This window comes from Daktulosphaira vitifoliae, unplaced genomic scaffold (assembly GCF_025091365.1).
Source record: "Daktulosphaira vitifoliae isolate Bord-2020 unplaced genomic scaffold, ASM2509136v1 Scaffold_1, whole genome shotgun sequence".
In the NCBI taxonomy this organism is placed as follows: Eukaryota; Metazoa; Arthropoda; class Insecta; order Hemiptera; family Phylloxeridae; genus Daktulosphaira; species Daktulosphaira vitifoliae.
Window position 1 is genome coordinate 26098797 of NW_026099572.1, and position 11579 is coordinate 26110375.

Sequence of the window (11579 nt, forward strand, 5' to 3'; positions counted from 1 at the left end):
ATCATAATAAATAAAACATGTATTTTATGAAGTTTAGTAATATTATACTGACATTTATTCGACAATATTATAATGTAAAATTTATCAAATAATGAAACACCGTCCATTAAAAAAATAAAATAAAATCGGTTATTTCAAATAAATTTAATAGCATAGGTTTTGAAAATGGCAATTACGGATATTGAGACTTTTATGGCTGTACATTAGTGCAAAAAAGTTTTCTATTTGTAAAAGTATGGGTTTGGCTATCCAATTACTCGTTGCATTAAATTATGTATCTGAATCATACTGTGCAATCAACTGCACTCAATAGTAAAGTGTATAGTATACTAGATTTAATATAGTATGATATTGTATCTAATGTACTTTCGTTTTAGTAGTCAAAATGAATGTAGTCTCGGGGATTTGAAATTTTTTTTTATGAATAAAGAGTGTGTAATTTTATTGCTGTTTCGTAGTAAAATTTAAAAGCTAATATTCCTTAATTTTAACAAGAAAGTCAAGTATCTTAAGACTGGGACTAATCCCCTATTTATAATCAAATCTATGGACAATTCTAAACTAAATTAATTTTAATATAAAAGTGAAGATTATTTTCGTCGAATCAAATAAACTCCTAGTAACATTTTTTTAAAAACATTGTTATTCGTGTGTAACCGGAATAGAAGATTATCTTGTAGATATGTTTTTGATTTACTCGTTATAAACTTACCTTAATGGTTCGTTTGCTTTTTGTTTCTCTTTCACAGTATTTGAACGACTTATGTAAAGTAATTTTAGGAACGTCTAAAATAATATTCCAATGAGACCGTTAATATCAATTCACATACGCAAAGTATAGAAATAAAAATATATTTTTTGTGAGATGTAGGAATATAGCCGCTAAATGTTACATTGATTTATATTTATTAGAATTGGTTTTGAAAACGTCCGTTAAATATCGACCAAGCCCCGTGGGATGGCTGGTGATTGATTTTTTATTTGTATAAAAACAAAGGTTTTCGAGAGAGTAATCGGTGGTTATAATAATGAGAACCTTGGCGAGTAAGGTGCGGTTAAAAACGGTTAAAACTAGATAGTACCACACCCTTAATATCAGTGACCGCCGTCGTAATTAGTAGTATTATTTTGTACCTGAAGAGCTCGAAGGTTTCAGTGTACCTGATATACAGCTCTCTTTGTCTGTCAGATGGTTTTACGGAACAGAGTTGTAATATATAAGGGTCGGTAGGGAGTTAAAATGGGGTGTAATCATTGTGGAGTGAAACCCGATTTCTTAGACTATAACTGTGTGTTATTATTTAGTAAAAAAGAAATAAGAAGAGGGGCTCAACAAGGAAACATATAAATGGAACGGAACACAGATAAAACTTTATTGTCCGTAACAATGCCACTTGTTTTTTGTTTAGTTTTGTTCCAAAATATTGACATGAAACTAGAACAGGTTGCTTGTAGTACAATATCAATCTTCGAGATTGTTAAGAAGAGTAACGTTTTACGCTGAAACTGTCATTAAGTTTATTAAATTTTAATTTTTAATCGAGAACGGGTATTAAATATGTTTATTTTCTCAGTAAATAAAGTAGTCATTATGTTTGCGGAGAATTGCAAATAACATTAATAATTTATTAAAAAATGAAATACGAATATCAAAAAGACATCGGTAAAATTAAATAGGTTAGAGGTTAGTTAAGTGTACGTACATTTAATCTCTGTTAGCTAATTGAAGAATGATTGATTTAAAATTCCGTTAAAAAAGTATTTTTAATGGCATTGACGTGGTGTTTTGACTCATATTCCGTGAACGCGGTGTAATTTATTGCTATTTGACCAATCATATCCAACGATTGTAATTCTTAGTTTCTTTGACTGTACATTAAATAATGTCGAAAACTAATTATCTGTTGTTCATTAATTGACGGTCATTATAATAATATAAAACTTGATAATATAGCAGTCACGTCGTCTGATAAGACATTTAAATACATTTCATTATCTTAATAGCGTATAATTAACTGTTTTTTGCTACGTTAAAACAGTAGAAAACTATTTGATTGCATGTATCACACGTCTATTTATAACGTTGTCAATTCAATGGACATATAGTAGTAATTAGTATTATGATAGTTTTGAATTTTTCTTATCTAAAATTAAACTCGTCGAGGATTACATGTGTTACTCGTATATTTACAACACGGCAGTGAACTTGCCAATCAAGAAAAGTAAATAATTTAGCTAATTTCCAGTGATATTGAAACTATGCGATTAGTTTCAAGTGATCACGTTGCACTGCGTCTTTGTGTGTTTTTCTTCTGGCGTTTTGGACAATTTGGCACATCAGCAGCAAATTAGCCATCAGCACAGGTTCATGTACGCGGACACTGGACACTTGCCAGAAAGGTCGTGCGGAGAACAGCGAGGCAGCTGTCCAATAACGGCGACCAACGGACGCCTACACACTTGAGCCCGTCATTAATGCGAACATCTATCAGTACTATTCGGCCCGTTATCCACTGAGCTATTCAAAATAAATAAACTACAGTTTATAATTATAATATGATTAGGCACTGTAGTAATCACGAATCGAGAAAAGTAACACTACACAATAATAGTCGACCCAAAAAACACGGAGGGGTGAAAAGTCAATTATGCTAACTGAATAATTCTTTTTTCATCTAATGAGGTTTTTTTTTATTGTAATAACCTTATACATAAAATATGCTAACTGCATATTGTCTAGTAGGGGTTCCCAAGCCCTCTCGAGATATAATTATCGGTTATTAAAAAATTAAACATAATCTAAATTTTTTTTATAAAAACACAGTTTTTTTCTGACCTAATTTTTATTGTTGTTTTATTGTATGTTCGTAAATTTTAAAACGAAAATATATCGAGAAGAGTCTGTGAATTTTGTAATGTTAACAATAGCTAATTCTAATTCAAAGTAAAGAGCCATGGAGTCTTATAGGATTTATTTATAAATAGATTAGAATGTTAAGTAACCTCAATCTTAGGTTTAGAGATACATATAATCTATTGGTAGCTAGATGTTATATAAAGTGAATGTTTTTTTACAATTATACATTAACCAATCTATAATTCAAAAAAGCAATAATAATAGCACCTATAAATTATGTCTTCGAGGATTTCTCAAAGTTTTCTGTAGCACAAACATATTAAGTATAAAATTATAAACTAATATAAATTGCTTTACTTATATGATATTTTGATTGTGCTTTAATACGGTCTTGTGTCTTACAGTGACTACTGTTTAGTATTTGTAATAAAAACTTAAAATACAATTAATAAAAATTGAAAACATTTAGACGGCGATTAATTAAATGAGAATTCTATCTTAAGCATAAGCCATATCTATTAACACAATTAAAAAAAAAAAAACTTTTCATTTCTACGTTTTAATATTAATGGAAAAATATTACAATTTTATAAGAATTCTAAGTAGCAATTAAAATGATGTAGTGATCAGTAATTTATAAAATATTATCTAACTATTTTAAGGCGAATCGAAACTTGAATTAAAAACTCAAACACAGCAGTGATTGCACAAAAAAAAAAAAATTAATTGATAATTTGTGTTCCAACTATATACTTAGTAATTCGCCAAGACTAAAAATGAAAACAGTTAAAACATCATAAGAACTACAACGCAACAGACAGTAATTGTTTTATTTGATTTTAAAAAACGAAGGCACAAAATTTTTATATCTTGTTTGTATTCATTACTGATGCGTACCATCATTTTTCACAGAACAAACAATACAATATTCATACTTTGAATAGCTAACCTAAGCAATTCTAAGATAAATAATAATGCTAGTTTTTTGATCCTATAGCAAAAATTTAATAATGATAAAATTTTGTTTTAGGCTTATTTGACACGTGTAAAAGTTATTAATAAAGAGTAGACAAATCCTATTAATTAAAAAAATACATTTATGGTATTTGAGGTTTATTATGAAAACACGAGATAAATCATAAGAAAAAAATAATTAATTAGTAAATAATTTTTTTTTAATCAAATCGGTATAATTTAAAAGCTTATCACTGTTAGTTTTGATGAGATGCTGAGAAAGTATTAGTTTGTGATAGTGTGTGTTTTTTTATGTCTATCAATGAAAATTCTCAGATCTCACTGGGCCGATTTTAATGATCAATACTTCAAAATAACCTGACTTTTTTCTAGTTGAACTAATCAGCATTGAAAGTTTGAACAAACTCTCACAATTTCAAACGTTTTTAAAAATATCTGAAAATTATGGTACCGAGAAAAATGACATTTTCAACAATTTTTTTCGTACACCGACGCTTGACAATTTTATTTTAACTATTTTGAAAATGTTCCGGAAGATCGACAACATCTAACTTAGATCTAATTAAAGCTTTTGGAGTGGACTATACAATTTTAATAAAAATATATTTATTCTGACAATTAATCGTAGCAAAACATTGTTTTACTATGACAAATCGGTTGTCAGAGCAAAAGAAAAACGTTATTTTCAGTTAAGCAAATAATTCAACAAGCGTTTAATATTCGAGTGGAATTTGTAAAATTACAAATATAAAAATTATGAAATTTAACAGTTCGCGTCGAAGCTATTTTTATGTATAGTGATTTTAATCACTCTCAGATATTGTCTATACTCGTCCCAAGTATCTCACTGTGCTCGGGTTTTTTTTCAATAGAGTTCACATTACAGAAATATGTTTTTGACTTGATAAATTTAATATACTCGATAACAAATTGCGAAGTAGAGTAATTGGGTTTTCGTTTTGAGTGGGGAGGGGAGGAGATATACATAACGACATTTTTTCACTTTTCTTTCTAAAAGGAAATAAATTGTATTTTCGCCAAATAATTGTTATTGGATATGAAACCAATACACCTCCACGAATACGCCCATGACAGCTATTAGTCAGATATCCTATACTTTTAAAACGAGCTGTGATATTTCGGTGCAACAAACAGCAATATCGCATTGCGTTTTTATAGTACAGTAAACCTTCGATGACTTCATTGGAGCAAATTAATTACCTAGCCGTCTTCGTCATCGAATTACTAAAAAATACAATAACTAATAAAATATAATCGATTTTGTTGCAAATTTCTCTTATTGTGTAAATGACTGTAACGTTAATTTTTTTGATTTGAATTTCGATTTGTCGTTCCGGACTAAAATTTTAGTTCAACTTGTTTTAATTGACGTATAGGTACATGTATGCGCAGTGGTCCTAACACTCGATATTAAAGTGATTACATGCCAAAAGCACCTGGATTGTTGTTTAAAAAAAAAAGAGCACGCATATTGTATCGGGATCGTTAAAATAATTGGAAATGAAATACCAGAAGTTCTTGTAAATAAAAAGGCCATATATTATGTATTGACGAGTGATAATAATAATGTCGAGGCACACGATCACACCGTAGGCGGAAGAATCGCGTGTACTTTGTTATTATTGTTTTATGGTCACGCAAAATATCGTACAAACTCACACGTCTTGTAAATATCAGTTCAAAAGTTAGCCGTTGATGTATGGCCCCAATAACAATAAAAAATGAATCGATTTACTTGAACTCATAAACGATTGTTTATATACCATTTGAATTCAGTACGCCAGTGTTGGACATTCGATAAAAAAAAAAAATCGTTTTGTTTCGAACAAAAAGCAGCAGTCGATAGCAACAAAGTTTTACATGTAAACTAAATTCCAATCAACACGGACCGACTAATTAATAACGAGATAGCTATTGGCATCGACGTTGTCCACATGCTTTGCTGGTAACAATAAATGTTCGGAACTGCTAAATTCACATCTTTGTAGTTTTGACAAGTCCTAAACGGCGAAGGTCGTATGCCCAATCGGTACTCGTGGTACATAATAAATGCATTACAACTATAATTGCTAACTAGGTAAATGTGATGATGCATACATTAAAATTTAATTGCCCGTTGTATTATGTAACGTGAAAAATACACAAATGTTCCCACGTGATTTTTCGTTTTTTTTTTATCATTGTAATCTTTCGATATTAACGAGCAAAGATAGAAATGGCATACTAATTTCGATTTTGTTGTTCAGGTTCTAAAAAATCACACGCATATTCAGACATGATCAGAAATCTTAAGGATTCTTCAGAAACAGATCAACTAATTACTCTTTGATTTCAAACGAAATTTTATCATCAACATGCAACTGCCATTAAACGCTTAACAATAGATTTAATGGTTACAATAGTGAAATTACAGTGTGTCGTTAGGATTGAAACCTATTACGACAAAAACAGTACCGCGTTTATCGGGTTGACAAAATTATTCTTGTGCGTTACCACCACCCTCTCATTAATGAGATCCTAAGCTAGTTAGTGAAAATTATCGAAATTTCGTTTGATATTTAATTACAATTTTAAAATCGTATTCTCGAAAAAAAAAAAGTCAATTTTCTAACGTAAAAACATCACAAGTTGTCTTAAGATTTGGTTTTCAAAGTTTCAGAGAAAAAATAAAATTTCAGTACCAGGAATTCATGAGAATCGTCGATAGCTGTGTAATATAATTGGGGTCATCTTATCAAGTCGTGTTGGTGTCCGTTTGAAAATCGCTAGCGAGACACTGGACACTTTCTTGGGAACACAAACATATAAAATATCAAGTAGTGATGTTCGCTGTTTGAGCAGCGACTTGTCTCCGCGAACACCCATTATAGCTCAAGTCGTGCCCACGAAATAGAACGACTGTATTGAATTTATATGCATATACGTTTTTAAATCGGTGAGTTTGGTGTACGGATATCACCACGATGCAGTGTAGTCGTCATGGTTCTTAGCGTGCCGCCTAACCACAGTGGGCCCATTGGACGCCAAGACTGTATGGATAATGTGATGAAAATACACAGGCCTAAAATTTTATCAATAGATATTTTTTTAAGAGTGTGTTCTTGGGACAATTGTGAATTTTTTTATAACTGGGATCGCCTCCGCGACATCATCATCCCGTTTTATGAGATATATATTTTTGACTACTGTGGAATTTATTCAGCCGGATTTTTTCGTAAGCAGTGTTTATTTGGTGCGTTTGTAGATTCGGTCGTTCTCATATGAATTCTTACATTTTATTTTGCCCAGATATGAAAATGATTATATTCTGTTTACATAAGTAAATGTTTAATTTTGCATTTTGAAATTCAGAAGACAATACGCTTAGTGTGCACTTCGCGTTGGCTTATTGCGCCGCAATTTAATTTGTCATCTACCGCGGTTTATTATTAGTTGTCATTTTCAACGCTTATCTATCACATTACAGCGATCTGGGAATTCGCCATTTCTCATTTCGCTCGATTTGCAAATCTAATAATACGCATCATCTTCCAATTGTTTCGGATGGAATGTTTCGAACAACAACAAAACTGGACGGTTCAATCTTACACGCTAAAAGGTAATTGGTATCAATTAATTACGAAGTAACGGTCGTAGCAAAAACCCAACGTCGAAAACATACCGCATCGGAAGTCCTTTGTTTTTTATGCTTGCCTTTAGCTTTTTAATTCGCAGGTGGAAATAAATACCCGTCTCTTTGCCCGTTTATTAGACACGTGGGACACTATATGTCTTAATGAATGTTGTGTTGGCTACGTACATAGACTCGCTATAATACTGTTTGCATAATAATGAACAGCTGTTTGATAAAAACAATCGCATCTGCGCGTATCCTCCTACAAGCCTAAGGGATGGACGCGGCTATTATCATAATTGGACACCGTAGGAGAATAAAATTAAAACTGAACCGGTATTTTGGTCACATGATGAACTGGACTATCTAGGCGTCACCCTATACGTTATAATGCATCGGTCGACCGACAACATTAATGCTATTGTCTGCGTACAGGGTGTGTGCTGTAAATTATTACCTTGCCCCGTTGTGTTATTTAAATTTCCCTCGTTCCCGTGTCCCTTTTCCTTCGCCATTATCCTTTTCATCGTGCACATATCCGCTACTGCACAATTGTCGACTGCCACCGCTATTTTCGCTTTTACGCTATCTTCCCCTAACGGAGTTGATGATTTTCCCGCCCCCTTCGCACAAAATAATGAATTCCGCCGTTTCAGCAACTTGGAAAAGTTGCTCGTCGTTTACACAAAACATTTCCTCGCAAACCTATTTGTTATCTACTTCGGTATTGCTTCGAAGAATAAATACTCGGAAAGAAATTCACGTTTGTACTTCAGTTAAAAAGAGAAAATTATTTTTTGAAATCATGAACCGCGAAAACTTGTCCGTTAACATGAAAAAATGATACATAATCTCGTTATGTAAACGCTTACTCATTCAATTCTACGACTTCCGTTTTTGTTTTTTTTAATTGTATTATTTTTGATATAAGCATTTTTCATGTCGATTCGATAATTTATTGATTTACTAATAAGGTATTTATTATTCATACGCGGGTTTTGAATTACGGTCGGGTTATACTTGGATTTCTGCGAGCAGAATCTGTAATAATTTTGATACTTGAAAATTGACACCATTGTAGCAAAATACAAGAAAGTTTCATAAATGGCTTGTCTGTAAAAATTAAATTTTTATTATGAATATTTATTTTCATTATTATTGAATGTCAAACAGTGTTGAGATTGAAATTTTTATCAGTGAATTTGTCGAAAGAAAATTTGAATAATTTTACTCAAAGTAATATTATAACTCAGTACTGTTTTGCCACATCTTGTTTGATATCGAGTTTTTAATTAACAAATTTTAATACCGAAATATTATTTTTCATCACTAATTTATTTAATTAGGAAATTGTTTTACTTTTGATTATTAATCTCCGGGTAAAGATTCTTATAATTTTTAATTATAAGTTATTTAATTGATATAAAAAAATCCATCAAAGAAACGAATATTTATTTAAATATCAAATGTTCTTTTTTGAATCGACTAAATAATAAATTTTATACGTTAAAATTAAATTACTTATCGTTATTATTTTTTAGTACTGAAATTAGTCTTAGGTATACATCTCTAAAATATGAGACACGAGTTATGATAACTACTTTTGGACTTCAGGTTTATTTTAAGTGCGACTTATGATAAAAACTAGAAAAATATATTACTTAGAGTATTAAGTATTTATAAAACTATAGTTAAGACTTTTTCGTCGAAGGAATATATCAAGAAAAATTTGCCCTCGTATATTTTTCCCGAAGACACACATCGAATTATACAAAATTGTTTTGGGCGTTCAGATAGAAATAGATAAATTTCCGTTCAGACATAAGTATCTCCAAGTAATAGCGTTCCACCAACATAATGCCAATCCCTAGATTTCGACCCTTTTAACATTAGTAATTTAAAACTGGAAAGATTTACCTACTCGACGTTAAGATATCCGTTCAATCAGATTCTTCCACCGAGTGCAAAATGATTAACATCACTTCTCTGCGATTGTTAGCTAAACTCTAAAAATTAACTTTATGGAACTAAACTTCCATGTGCAACTGATTACTCCTTTCATTATTTAACTTAAAATTTTCCATTACTGTGTAGTAAGTTGTGTAGGTAGTTTAACTTCATTCCAATTTGATTTTTTAAATACAATGTCCATTTACAATTAAATAATTGTATGTCGCATAGGAGTTAACTTGAGGATAAAATAATTATATACATTTGACAGAACATTTAAAGATAATATCAGAGAGAGTATAGATGTAGCGTGAATCGTGGATAAGGTGAGAGAAAATAGTCTTAGATGGTTTGGTCATGTTATGAGGAGAGAAGAATCGGAAGCTGTAAGAACAGTTATAGAAATGAATGTTGAAGGAAGAAAAGGTAGAGAAAGACCAAAAAAAGAGATGGGGGCATGACATTGAATGCGATATGAAGACTACTGATGTGAGTGTAGATGATGTGGAAGGTCGTGTCAAGTGGAATTTTAAGATAAGGAAAGCTGATTCCAAAAAAGGCGAGGAAAAAGAAAAAGAAAGCATTTGAAAGAATACTTGTACATAAAAACCTCGTATCAATAGTATTAATTATATATTAGATGTTGGCCAACGAACTTTGAAGTTGAATTCACCTATTTTTTTTTTAATGTCAACCAATTTATTCTCAGAGGAAACTGTTCTCAACTAAATAATCTATTATTGCGTTAAAGCTGTGTATCATAAATTTTATATTAAACACTATTTAAATAGATAGTTTTATTTATTGGAAATACAAGATTACTCTTTTTACATTAATGATCGATCTTTGAAAAAATATTCTAAACATCTCTTTATTTAACGTCTATATGATATATATGATTAACTGATTGTCAAAAATTAATATACAGACAAATAACATTTTTAAGTTGTGATTTTAATATTAATTATAAATATAATTATTAATCAGTGAGTAATAACTGTCCAAAGATAATGTAGTATAATGTTATCTGATCATAACTTTTATTGATAGCTCATTTGAGTTCTTTGCGAAGTTTCGCCATTAAAAAGTAATAACTACTTAACCTTGCATAGAAGATTTGATAAAAAGTTTATATTTTTGACATGATTAAGCCTCGCGTTTGGAGTACCAGATATATTACGAAGTAGTTGACATTATTTTGTTGCTCGCAACATTAATAGTGAAATCTATGTACGCCATTGAATAATGCACATAGGATTTGTGTACATGGAAATTATTCAGATTTCCACCATTTTCTGTATTTGATGTCAAATTTATCGCAACGGTAAGAACATTTTATATTTCAATAGATAAGAAAACACCTAAATAATGAAACTCGACAAAGTTCATTCAGACAAATCAAATAAAACCTATAGCATAAATTAAAATTTCAACGATACCCACGCGCATAACAATAATAACCGAATTGAAACTTACTAAATATATATAGTCTTTGTGTGGTGTTTTAATGTTCAGTATGTAACACGCAATCATTGACATGCGAACGTAGGCGTGATAGACGTAAATTGGTTAATTAGGTTGATTTTTTTAATTTAAGACATTTTTAGAACGATAAAGTGGCGTCTGTTCTAGCAATTCATCTTAAGGTTTTTTTTACTCGACTGCCGACCTCAATACTTTTTTAGGGTTTCGCTTTAAAATGCCACGTAAATAAGATCATTTTTTCCAACTTGCGTCATAACATCCATTTGCACGTGCATTATCAAGCTTATCACGACGAAGTAGATTTTCTGTACTAAAAAAAAAAAAATTACTTAACATTCGACAGTCGTTATCATTTACTGATATTGACGCACTTAAATCTGATAACATTTTTTATGGACATAGTAAGACTCATTTTCATTTGTAACCCAGTTTGCTTATATAAAAAACGATTTTTTCTTGTCAATTGATAGATAGTTTTATATTTACAGACTTTTATCGTAAAAATAATTTTTTTTTAATAAAGGAAATCATACAGGCGTTGGATATTTTAATTTATCATTCATGTCTTTATGTATAATTTGTGTCTAAATGTGCCCCTTATGGTGTTATTAAGTTAAGAGCGTAAAAAATATACGTCATAATAAATAGCATATAGCATACCAAAATGTCTATTTATAC

General features: G+C 30.6%; 1 long non-coding RNA gene across 1 annotated transcript; it reads right to left on the bottom strand.

Annotated features, from left to right (window-relative positions):
• Positions 1–651: 651 nt before the first annotated feature.
• LOC126895979 (uncharacterized) lies at positions 652–11186 on the bottom strand. The gene is made up of 3 exons (XR_007701749.1): positions 10893–11186; positions 1704–2518; positions 652–786 (listed from the first exon to the last, which is right to left on the bottom strand). It is a non-coding gene; the product is annotated as an uncharacterized LOC126895979 (long non-coding RNA).
• Positions 11187–11579: the final 393 nt, after the last annotated feature.